We start from the raw sequence: 12,500 nt of genomic DNA, 5'->3' as shown, positions 1-12,500 counted from the left end.
GGTCAGAGAGTGAGTGTGTGTGCTGAAGGAAAGCTCCAGCCCGGCGTCCGTCCCCACCGGGGAGGAGTAGGCCTGCTGACTGAGCGCTGGGAGCCGTCGGTCGGTCGGTCGGTCAGAGAGTGAGTGTGTGTGCTGAAGGAAAGCTCCAGCCCGGCGTCCGTCCCCACCGGGGAGGAGTAGCCCTGCAGGCTGAGCGCTGGGAGCCGTCGGTCGGTCGGTCGGTCAGAGAGTGAGTGTGTGTGCTGAAGGAAAGCTCCAGCCCGGCGTCCGTCCCCACCGGGGAGGAGTAGGCCTGCAGGCTGAGCGCTGGGAGCCGTCGGTCGGTCGGTCGGTCAGAGAGTGAGTGTGTGTGCTGGAGGAAAGCTCCAGCCCGGCGTCCGTCCCCACCGGGGAGGAGTAGCCCTGCAGGCTGAGCGCTGGGAGCCGTCGGTCGGTCGGTCGGTCAGAGAGTGAGTGTGTGTGCTGAAGGAAAGCTCCAGCCCGGCGTCCGTCCCCACCGGGGAGGAGTAGGCCTGCTGACTGAGCGCTGGGAGCCGGGAGCCTTTCCTGCAGTCAGTCGGTCGGTCAGTGAGTGAGTGAGTGAGTGTGTGTGCTGAAGGGAGGCTCCAGCCCGGCGTCCGTCCCCACCGGGGAGTTGTGCCCGGGCCCGGGCCTCCTGCCGACGGACCGTGTGGCGCATTGTCCCGACTGCTGACTTTCTCCAGCAAAAAGGCGGAGGTGCAGTACCGCCATTTCGCCACACGAGGGACGGAATGGCACCCAACTGCCCCCTGGTGTCGAAAAAGCGCAAGGGCACCCGGGCCGGTCCGCCCCAGGCAGCGGCCGAGATGCAGCACCGGGGGCCCGGCCTGCCTGCCCTGGAGGTCTGCTATCCAGCCCTGGAGGTCTGCCTGCCTGCCATCCAGCCCTGGAGGTCTGCTATCCAGCCCTGGTAGCAGCACTGCCTGCCCTGGAGGTCAGCCTGCCAGCCCTGGAGGTCTGCCTGTTAGCCCTGGAGGTCTGCTATCCAGCCCTGGAGGTCAGCCTGCCAGCCCTGGAGGTCTGCCTGTTAGCCCTGGAGGTCTGCTATCCAGCCCTGGAGGTCAGCCTGTTAGCCCTGGAGGTCTGCTATCCAGCCCTGGTAGCAGCACTGCCTGCCCTGGAGGTCTGCTATCCAGCCCTGGTAGCAGCACTGCCTGCCCTGGAGGTCTGCCTGCCTGCCCTGGAGGTCAGCCTGTTAGCCCTGGAGGTCTGCCTGCCTGCCCTGGAGGTCTGTCTGCCTGCCTGTTAGCCCTGGAGGTCTGCCTGCCTGCCCTGGCAGCAGCACTGCCTGCCCTGGAGGTCTGCCTGCCTGCCCTGGCAGCAGCACTGCCTGCCCTGGAGGTCAGCCTGCCAGCCCTGGAGGTCTGCCTGTTAGCCCTGGAGGTCTGCTATCCAGCCCTGGAGGTCTGCCTGCCTGCCCTGGAGGTCTGCCTGCCTGCCCTGGAGGTCTGCTATCCAGCCCTGGAGGTCTGCCTGCCTGCCTGTTAGCCCTGGAGGTCTGCCTGCCTGCCCTGGCAGCAGCACTGCCTGCCCTGGAGGTCTGCCTGCCTGCCCTGGCAGCAGCACTGCCTGCCCTGGAGGTCAGCCTGCCAGCCCTGGAGGTCTGCCTGTTAGCCCTGGAGGTCTGCTATCCAGCCCTGGAGGTCTGCCTGCCTGCCCTGGAGGTCAGCCTGTTAGCCCTGGAGGTCTGCCTGCCTGCCCTGGAGGTCTGCCTGCCTGCCCTGGAGGTCTGCTATCCAGCCCTGGAGGTCTGCCTGCCTGCCCTGGAGGTCTGCTATCCAGCCCTGGAGGTCTGCTATCCAGCCCTGGTAGCAGCACTGCCTGCCCTGGAGGTCTGCTATCCAGCCCTGGAGGTCTGCCTGCCTGCCCTGGCAGCAGCACTGCCTGCCCTGGAGGTCTGCTATCCAGCCCTGGAGGTCTGCCTGCCTGCCTGTTAGCCCTGGAGGTCTGCTATCCAGCCCTGGAGGTCTGCCTGCCTGCCCTGGAGGTCTGCCTTCCAGCCCTGGAGGTCTGCCTGCCTGCCTGTTAGCCCTGGAGGTCTGCTATCCAGCCCTGGTAGCAGCACTGCCTGCCCTGGAGGTCTGCTATCCAGCCCTGGAGGTCTGCCTGCCTGCCCTGGCAGCAGCACTGCCTGCCCTGGAGGTCTGCTATCCAGCCCTGGAGGTCTGCCTGCCTGCCTGTTAGCCCTGGAGGTCTGCTATCCAGCCCTGGAGGTCTGCCTGCCTGCCCTGGAGGTCTGCCTTCCAGCCCTGGAGGTCTGCCTGCCTGCCTGTTAGCCCTGGAGGTCTGCCTGCCTGCCCTGGAGGTCTGCCTGCCTGCCCTGGAGGTCTGCCTGCCTGCCCTGGAGGTCTGCCTGCCTGCCCTGGAGGTCTGCTATCCAGCCCTGGAGGTCTGCCTGCCTGCCCTGGAGGTCTGCTATCCAGCCCTGGAGGTCTGCCTGCCTGCCCTGGAGGTCTGCTATCCAGCCCTGGAGGTCTGCTATCCAGCCCTGGTAGCAGCACTGCCTGCCCTGGAGGTCTGCTATCCAGCCCTGGAGGTCTGCCTGCCTGCCCTGGCAGCAGCACTGCCTGCCCTGGAGGTCTGCTATCCAGCCCTGGAGGTCTGCCTGCCTGCCTGTTAGCCCTGGAGGTCTGCTATCCAGCCCTGGTAGCAGCACTGCCTGCCCTGGAGGTCAGCCTGCCAGCCCTGGAGGTCTGCCTGTTAGCCCTGGAGGTCTGCTATCCAGCCCTGGAGGTCAGCCTGCCAGCCCTGGAGGTCTGCCTGTTAGCCCTGGAGGTCTGCTATCCAGCCCTGGAGGTCAGCCTGTTAGCCCTGGAGGTCTGCTATCCAGCCCTGGTAGCAGCACTGCCTGCCCTGGAGGTCTGCTATCCAGCCCTGGTAGCAGCACTGCCTGCCCTGGAGGTCTGCCTGCCTGCCCTGGAGGTCAGCCTGTTAGCCCTGGAGGTCTGCCTGCCTGCCCTGGAGGTCTGTCTGCCTGCCTGTTAGCCCTGGAGGTCTGCCTGCCTGCCCTGGCAGCAGCACTGCCTGCCCTGGAGGTCTGCCTGCCTGCCCTGGCAGCAGCACTGCCTGCCCTGGAGGTCAGCCTGCCAGCCCTGGAGGTCTGCCTGTTAGCCCTGGAGGTCAGCTATCCAGCCCTGGAGGTCTGCCTGCCTGCCCTGGAGGTCTGCCTGCCTGCCCTGGAGGTCTGCCTGTTAGCCCTGGAGGTCTGCCTTCCAGCCCTGGTAGCAGCACTGCCTGCCCTGGTAGCAGCACTGCCTGCCCTGGAGGTCTGCCTGCCTGCCCTGGCAGCAGCACTGCCTGGCCTGGAGGTCAGCCTGTTAGCCCTGGAGGTCTGCTATCCAGCCCTGGAGGTCTGCCTGCCTGCCTGTTAGCCCTGGAGGTCTGCCTGCCTGCCCTGGCAGCAGCACTGCCTGCCCTGGAGGTCAGCCTGCCAGCCCTGGAGGTCTGCCTGTTAGCCCTGGAGGTCAGCTATCCAGCCCTGGAGGTCTGCCTGCCTGCCCTGGAGGTCTGCCTGCCTGCCCTGGAGGTCTGCCTGTTAGCCCTGGAGGTCTGCCTTCCAGCCCTGGTAGCAGCACTGCCTGCCCTGGAGGTCTGCCTGCCTGCCCTGGAGGTCAGCCTGTTAGCCCTGGAGGTCTGCCTGCCAGCCCTGGCAGCAGCACGGCCTACCTGCCTGCCTGCCCTGGAGGTCTGCCTGCCTGCCTGCCCTGGAGGTCAGCCTTCCAGCCCTGGCAGCAGCACGGCCTACCTGCCTGCCAGCCTGCCCTCCCCAGCCACACAGCCCTGCCTGCCTGCCTGCCAGCCCTGGAGGTCTCCCTGCCAGCCCTGGAGGTCTGCCTGCCTGCCTGCCTGCCTGCCTGCCTGCCCTGGAGGTCTGCCATCCTGCCTTCCAGCCCTGGAGGTCAGCCTGCCAGCCCTGGAGGTCAGCCTGTTAGCCCTGGAGGTCTGCCTGCCTGCCTGCCTGCCTGCCCTGGAGGTCAGCCTGCCAGCCCTGGAGGTCTGCCTGCCTGCCTGCCTGCCCTGGAGGTCAGCCTGCCAGCCCTGGCAGCAGCACGGCCTACCTGCCTGCCTGCCCTGGAGGTCTGCCTGCCTGCCTGCCCTGGAGGTCAGCCTTCCAGCCCTGGCAGCAGCACGGCCTACCTGCCTGCCAGCCTGCCCTCCCCAGCCACACAGCCCTGCCTGCCTGCCTGCCAGCCCTGGAGGTCTCCCTGCCAGCCCTGGAGGTCTGCCTGCCTGCCTGCCTGCCTGCCTGCCTGCCCTGGAGGTCTGCCATCCTGCCTTCCAGCCCTGGAGGTCAGCCTGCCAGCCCTGGAGGTCAGCCTGTTAGCCCTGGAGGTCTGCCTGCCTGCCTGCCTGCCTGCCCTGGAGGTCAGCCTGCCAGCCCTGGAGGTCTGCCTGCCTGCCTGCCTGCCCTGGAGGTCAGCCTGCCAGCCCTGGCAGCAGCACGGCCTACCTGCCTGCCTGCCCTGGAGGTCTGCCTGCCTGCCTGCCCTGGAGGTCAGCCTTCCAGCCCTGGCAGCAGCACGGCCTACCTGCCTGCCAGCCTGCCCTCCCCAGCCACACAGCCCTGCCTGCCTGCCTGCCAGCCCTGGAGGTCTCCCTGCCAGCCCTGGAGGTCTGCCTGCCTGCCTGCCTGCCTGCCTGCCTGCCCTGGAGGTCTGCCATCCTGCCTTCCAGCCCTGGAGGTCAGCCTGCCAGCCCTGGAGGTCAGCCTGTTAGCCCTGGAGGTCTGCCTGCCTGCCTGCCTGCCTGCCCTGGAGGTCAGCCTGCCAGCCCTGGAGGTCTGCCTGCCTGCCTGCCTGCCCTGGAGGTCAGCCTGCCAGCCCTGGCAGCAGCACGGCCTACCTGCCTGCCTGCCCTGGAGGTCTGCCTGCCTGCCTGCCCTGGAGGTCAGCCTTCCAGCCCTGGCAGCAGCACGGCCTACCTGCCTGCCAGCCTGCCCTCCCCAGCCACACAGCCCTGCCTGCCTGCCTGCCAGCCCTGGAGGTCTCCCTGCCAGCCCTGGAGGTCTGCCTGCCTGCCTGCCTGCCTGCCTGCCTGCCCTGGAGGTCTGCCATCCTGCCTTCCAGCCCTGGAGGTCAGCCTGCCAGCCCTGGAGGTCAGCCTGTTAGCCCTGGAGGTCTGCCTGCCTGCCTGCCTGCCTGCCCTGGAGGTCAGCCTGCCAGCCCTGGAGGTCTGCCTGCCTGCCTGCCTGCCCTGGAGGTCAGCCTGCCAGCCCTGGCAGCAGCACGGCCTACCTGCCTGCCTGCCCTGGAGGTCTGCCTGCCTGCCTGCCCTGGAGGTCAGCCTTCCAGCCCTGGCAGCAGCACGGCCTACCTGCCTGCCAGCCTGCCCTCCCCAGCCACACAGCCCTGCCTGCCTGCCTGCCAGCCCTGGAGGTCTCCCTGCCAGCCCTGGAGGTCTGCCTGCCTGCCTGCCTGCCTGCCTGCCTGCCCTGGAGGTCTGCCATCCTGCCTTCCAGCCCTGGAGGTCAGCCTGCCAGCCCTGGAGGTCAGCCTGTTAGCCCTGGAGGTCTGCCTGCCTGCCTGCCTGCCTGCCCTGGAGGTCAGCCTGCCAGCCCTGGAGGTCTGCCTGCCTGCCTGCCTGCCCTGGAGGTCAGCCTGCCAGCCCTGGCAGCAGCACGGCCTACCTGCCTGCCTGCCCTGGAGGTCTGCCTGCCTGCCTGCCCTGGAGGTCAGCCTTCCAGCCCTGGCAGCAGCACGGCCTACCTGCCTGCCAGCCTGCCCTCCCCAGCCACACAGCCCTGCCTGCCTGCCTGCCAGCCCTGGAGGTCTCCCTGCCAGCCCTGGAGGTCTGCCTGCCTGCCTGCCTGCCTGCCTGCCTGCCCTGGAGGTCTGCCATCCTGCCTTCCAGCCCTGGAGGTCAGCCTGCCAGCCCTGGAGGTCAGCCTGTTAGCCCTGGAGGTCTGCCTGCCTGCCTGCCTGCCTGCCCTGGAGGTCAGCCTGCCAGCCCTGGAGGTCTGCCTGCCTGCCTGCCTGCCCTGGAGGTCAGCCTGCCAGCCCTGGCAGCAGCACGGCCTACCTGCCTGCCTGCCCTGGAGGTCTGCCTGCCTGCCTGCCCTGGAGGTCAGCCTTCCAGCCCTGGCAGCAGCACGGCCTACCTGCCTGCCAGCCTGCCCTCCCCAGCCACACAGCCCTGCCTGCCTGCCTGCCAGCCCTGGAGGTCTCCCTGCCAGCCCTGGAGGTCTGCCTGCCTGCCTGCCTGCCTGCCTGCCTGCCCTGGAGGTCTGCCATCCTGCCTTCCAGCCCTGGAGGTCAGCCTGCCAGCCCTGGAGGTCAGCCTGTTAGCCCTGGAGGTCTGCCTGCCTGCCTGCCTGCCTGCCCTGGAGGTCAGCCTGCCAGCCCTGGAGGTCTGCCTGCCTGCCTGCCTGCCCTGGAGGTCAGCCTGCCAGCCCTGGCAGCAGCACGGCCTACCTGCCTGCCTGCCCTGGAGGTCTGCCTGCCTGCCTGCCCTGGAGGTCAGCCTTCCAGCCCTGGCAGCAGCACGGCCTACCTGCCTGCCAGCCTGCCCTCCCCAGCCACACAGCCCTGCCTGCCTGCCTGCCAGCCCTGGAGGTCTCCCTGCCAGCCCTGGAGGTCTGCCTGCCTGCCTGCCTGCCTGCCTGCCTGCCCTGGAGGTCTGCCATCCTGCCTTCCAGCCCTGGAGGTCAGCCTGCCAGCCCTGGAGGTCAGCCTGTTAGCCCTGGAGGTCTGCCTGCCTGCCTGCCTGCCTGCCCTGGAGGTCAGCCTGCCAGCCCTGGAGGTCTGCCTGCCTGCCTGCCTGCCCTGGAGGTCAGCCTGCCAGCCCTGGCAGCAGCACGGCCTACCTGCCTGCCTGCCCTGGAGGTCTGCCTGCCTGCCTGCCCTGGAGGTCAGCCTTCCAGCCCTGGCAGCAGCACGGCCTACCTGCCTGCCAGCCTGCCCTCCCCAGCCACACAGCCCTGCCTGCCTGCCTGCCAGCCCTGGAGGTCTCCCTGCCAGCCCTGGAGGTCTGCCTGCCTGCCTGCCTGCCTGCCTGCCTGCCCTGGAGGTCTGCCATCCTGCCTTCCAGCCCTGGAGGTCAGCCTGCCAGCCCTGGAGGTCAGCCTGTTAGCCCTGGAGGTCTGCCTGCCTGCCTGCCTGCCTGCCCTGGAGGTCTGCCTGCCTGCCTGCCCCGGAGGTCAGCCCCAGGCAGCCGGGTGGCCTGCCTGCTGCTGCTAGGCCGCTGCCCCGAGCCGCCGACCCCATCGACAGGAACACGAGAGAGTTTACAAGCGAGAGGAGGCCACATATTCGACACCTTTCGTGCTCGTTTTAGTCTCCAGTCTGTTTTGACGTGTGTTATTCTGAATCTGCTGCTTTAACTCAAGGGATTCTGTCGCGATTGATGCCTTGTCCTTCGCTGTATGTTTGCACTGGTGTTGTAAGTCGCCCTCTGTAAGATCATCATTTATTATCTGCCAAGAAATAAAGATCATCATAATGTTCCCCAACTTTCAGCTTCTGGGGAGTTTGTTCCAGAGTGTGACGACTCTCTCTCTGTCACCATCTCTCTCTCTATCTCCATCTCTCTATCACCATCTCTCTCTCTATCTCCATCTCTCTATCACCATCTCTCTCTCTATCTCTATCTCTCTATCACCATCTCTCTCTCCATCTCCATCTCTCTCTCTATCTCCATCTCTCTCTATCTCCATCTCTATCTCCATCTCTCTATCTCCACCTCTCTCTCCCTCTCCACCTCTCTCTCTCTCTATCTCTCCCTCTCTCTCACTGTGTGTGTGTGTGTGTGTGTGTGTGTGTGTGTGTGTGTGTGTGTGTGTGTGTGTGTACAGCAGTGTCCCTAGACGAGAGAGAGATCCCTAGACGGGGAAATTACTTTCAAACTGCAGTACCGAAATGTGTCCGTTAGATGGCAGCATGCACCAAGGAATGAAGGAAAGTGCAAAACAAAATGAAAAGGCACATCGCCTGGGCGAAAAATAATCGTAACAAATCAACGGGGGCATTTCTCCGAAAACTAACACCGGGGCAGTGCTCAGGGGGGTCCCACCTCGTGGCCACCCGGTTTGGGGGGCGATCGGGGCCGGTTCCGAAAATCGCTAAATCTCCCATAGCCAGCCCACGCTCCATCCGATAGAGCAATGCCGGGCGGCCGGCCGGCAACTACGGATCATAAGAAATCAACGGGGGCATTTCTCCGAAAACTAACACCGGGGCAGTGCTCAGGGGGGTCCCACCTCGTGGCCACCCGGTTTGGGGGGCGATCGGGGCCGGTTCCGAAAATCGCTAAATCTCCCATAGCCAGCCCACGCTCCATCCGATAGAGCAATGCCGGGCGGCCGGCCGGCAACTACGGATCATAACAAATCAACGGGGGCATTTCTCCGAAAACTAACACCGGGGCAGTGCTCAGGGGGGTCCCACCTCGTGGCCACCCGGTTTGGGGGGCCATCGGGGCCGGCTGAAGAATCGCCCATACTCTGCCATAGGCAGCCCACGGTCCATCCGATCAGAGCAATGCCGGGCGGCCGGCAACCTATGGATCATAACACATCAACGGAGGCATGATAAGAGCATCTTTTATTATCTGCCAAGAAATATAGACCATCACAATGTTCCCCAACTTTCAGCTTCTACCACATCGCTGGGGAGTTTATTCCACTGTGTGACTACTCTCTCTCTATCTCTCTCTCTCTCTCTCTCTCTCTCTCTCTCTCTGTGTGTGTGTGTGTGTGTGTGTGTGTGTGTGTGTGTGTGTGTGTGTGTACAGCAGTGTCTCCGGTTTTCCTTTTGGAATGCCTTGAAGCCGGGGGGGCTTTGCACTCATGAGAACATAGGGTGTCCTTGCCCTCCTTTCGCAGCCCAGGGCATTGAGAGATCCCTAGACGGGGAAATTACTTTCAAACTGCAGTACCGAAATGTGTCCGTTAGATGGTAGCATGCACCAAGGAATGAAGGAAAGTGCAAAACAAAATGAAAAGGCACATCGCCTGGGCGAAAAATAATCGTAACAAATCAACGGGGGCATTTCTCCGAAAACTAACACCGGGGCAGTGCTCAGGGGGGTCCCACCTCGTGGCCACCCGGTTTGGGGGGCGATCGGGGCCGGTTCCGAAAATCGCTAAATCTCCCATAGCCAGCCCACGCTCCATCCGATAGAGCAATGCCGGGCGGCCGGCCGGCAACTACGGATCATAACAAATCAACGGGGGCATTTCTCCGAAAACTAACACCGGGGCAGTGCTCAGGGGGGTCCCACCTCGTGGCCACCCGGTTTGGGGGGCGATCGGGGCCGGTTCCGAAAATCGCTAAATCTCCCATAGCCAGCCCACGCTCCATCCGATAGAGCAATGCCGGGCGGCCGGCCGGCAACTACGGATCATAACAAATCAACGGGGGCATTTCTCCGAAAACTAACACCGGGGCAGTGCTCAGGGGGGTCCCACCTCGTGGCCACCCGGTTTGGGGGGCGATCGGGGCCGGTTCCGAAAATCGCTAAATCTCCCATAGCCAGCCCACGCTCCATCCGATAGAGCAATGCCGGGCGGCCGGCCGGCAACTACGGATCATAACAAATCAACGGGGGCATTTCTCCGAAAACTAACACCGGGGCAGTGCTCAGGGGGGTCCCACCTCGTGGCCACCCGGTTTGGGGGGCGATCGGGGCCGGTTCCGAAAATCGCTAAATCTCCCATAGCCAGCCCACGCTCCATCCGATAGAGCAATGCCGGGCGGCCGGCCGGCAACTACGGATCATAACAAATCAACGGGGGCATTTCTCCGAAAACTAACACCGGGGCAGTGCTCAGGGGGGTCCCACCTCGTGGCCACCCGGTTTGGGGGGCGATCGGGGCCGGTTCCGAAAATCGCTAAATCTCCCATAGCCAGCCCACGCTCCATCCGATAGAGCAATGCCGGGCGGCCGGCCGGCAACTACGGATCATAACAAATCAACGGGGGCATTTCTCCGAAAACTAACACCGGGGCAGTGCTCAGGGGGGTCCCACCTCGTGGCCACCCGGTTTGGGGGGCGATCGGGGCCGGTTCCGAAAATCGCTAAATCTCCCATAGCCAGCCCACGCTCCATCCGATAGAGCAATGCCGGGCGGCCGGCCGGCAACTACGGATCATAACAAATCAACGGGGGCATTTCTCGGAAAACTAACACCGGGGCAGTGCTCAGGGGGGTCCCACCTCGTGGCCACCCGGTTTGGGGGGCCATCGGGGCCGGTTCCGAAAATCGCTAAATCTCCCATAGCCAGCCCACGCTCCATCCGATAGAGCAATGCCGGGCGGCCGGCCGGCAACTACGGATCATAACAAATCAACGGGGGCAGTTCTCCAGAAACTAACACCGGGGCAGTGCTCAGGAGGCTCCCAGCTATCAGCCACCCTATCCCGGGACCGATGGGAGCACTTTAAAATTTTCGAGTCAGGGGACCAGACGGCCGAGTGAAAAACTTTGAAAAATATTCTATCTCCTCACTCCCATTGACTTTGCATTAGGGCGACCAGGCGGCCGGCGGAAAAAAAATCATAACAAATCAACGGGGGCATTTCTCCAGAAACTAACACCGGGGCTGTGCTCAGGGGGCTCCCAGCTATCAGCCACCCTACCCTGGGACCGATGGGAGCACTTTAAAATTTTCGAGTCAGGGGACCAGACGGCCGAGTGAAAAACTTTGAAAAATATTCTATCTCCTCACTCCCATTGACTTTGCATTAGGGCGACCAGGCGGCCGGCGGAAAAAAAATCATAACAAATCAACGGGGGCATTTCTCCAGAAACTAACACCGGGGCAGTGCTCAGGGGGCTCCCAGCTATCAGCCACCCTACCCTGGGACCGATGGGAGCACTTTAAAATTTTCGAGTCAGGGGACCAGACGGCCGAGTGAAAAACTTTGAAAAATATTCTATCTCCTCACTCCCATTGACTTTGCATTAGGGCGACCAGGCGGCCGGCGGAAAAAAAATCATAACAAATCAACGGGGGCATTTCTCCAGAAACTAACACCGGGGCAGTGCTCAGGGGGCTCCCAGCTATCAGCCACCCTACCCTGGGACCGATGGGAGCACTTTAAAATTTTCGAGTCAGGGGACCAGACGGCCGAGTGAAAAACTTTGAAAAATATTCTATCTCCTCACTCCCATTGACTTTGCATTAGGGCGACCAGGCGGCCGGCGGAAAAAAAATCATAACAAATCAACGGGGGCATTTCTCCAGAAACTAACACCGGGGCAGTGCTCAGGGGGCTCCCAGCTATCAGCCACCCTACCCTGGGACCGATGGGAGCACTTTAAAATTTTCGAGTCAGGGGACCAGACGGCCGAGTGAAAAACTTTGAAAAATATTCTATCTCCTCACTCCCATTGACTTTGCATTAGGGCGACCAGGCGGCCGGCGGAAAAAAAATCATAACAAATCAACGGGGGCATTTCTCCAGAAACTAACACCGGGGCAGTGCTCAGGGGGCTCCCAGCTATCAGCCACCCTACCCTGGGACCGATGGGAGCACTTTAAAATTTTCGAGTCAGGGGACCAGACGGCCGAGTGAAAAACTTTGAAAAATATTCTATCTCCTCACTCCCATTGACTTTGCATTAGGGCGACCAGGCGGCCGGCGGAAAAAAAATCATAACAAATCAACGGGGGCATTTCTCCAGAAACTAACACCGGGGCTGTGCTCAGGGGGCTCCCAGCTATCAGCCCCCCGGGTCTGGGGGCATTGTTTTTCTTTTTAATCATTTTGAGCATTTCCCCCAGTTTAGAGATGTGTGCCCCTAGACAACCCATTGAGAATAACTATGAAATGTTCTGAAGTTTTGATTTTCAAATGTCGGTGAAAATTGAAAAACGTCATATATTCTTCAAAGGAAGCATGGGGCGATGGTAGGGAGAGTCCCCGCAGCGTGCCTCGGCAGCGATGGGAGCGTTTTCGATGTCCCCGTCCCCCCCCATAGGGATAGAAGGGGAGTTAGGTGACCAGGCGTCCCGGGTCCCAAAAATCGAAAAATTAATATAGAATGCTTTTTAATCCATAAATAAAGTAGGGGGCAGTCCTGGTGAGAGTCCCAGCCACAGCCCCAGTGTGTTTTGGAGTCGTTTGTGGCCGGGTGAAAAACTTTGAAAAATTTTCTATCTCCTCACTCCCATTGACTTTACATTAGGGCGACCAGGCGGCCGGCGGAAAAAAAATCATAACAAATCAACGGAGGCATTTCTCCGAAAACTAACACCGGGGCAGTGCTCAGGGGGCTCCCAGCTATCAGCCACCCTATCCCGGGACCGATGGGAGCACTTTAAAATTTTCGAGTTAGGGGACCAGGCGGCCGAGTGAAAAACTTTGAAAAATTTTCTATCTCCTCACTCCCATTGACTTTGCATTAGGGCGACCAGGCGGCCGGCGGAAAAAAAATCATAACAAATCAACGGGGGCATTTCTCCGAAAACTAACACCGGGGCAGTGCTCAGGGGGCTCCCAGCTATCAGCCACCCTATCCCGGGACCGATGGGAGCACTT

The sequence above is a fragment of the Amia ocellicauda genome, unplaced genomic scaffold (assembly GCF_036373705.1).
Source record: "Amia ocellicauda isolate fAmiCal2 unplaced genomic scaffold, fAmiCal2.hap1 HAP1_SCAFFOLD_164, whole genome shotgun sequence".
In the NCBI taxonomy this organism is placed as follows: Eukaryota; Metazoa; Chordata; class Actinopteri; order Amiiformes; family Amiidae; genus Amia; species Amia ocellicauda.
The sequence above is the reverse complement of the archived record's forward strand: the minus strand, read 5'-3'. Positions refer to the sequence as shown.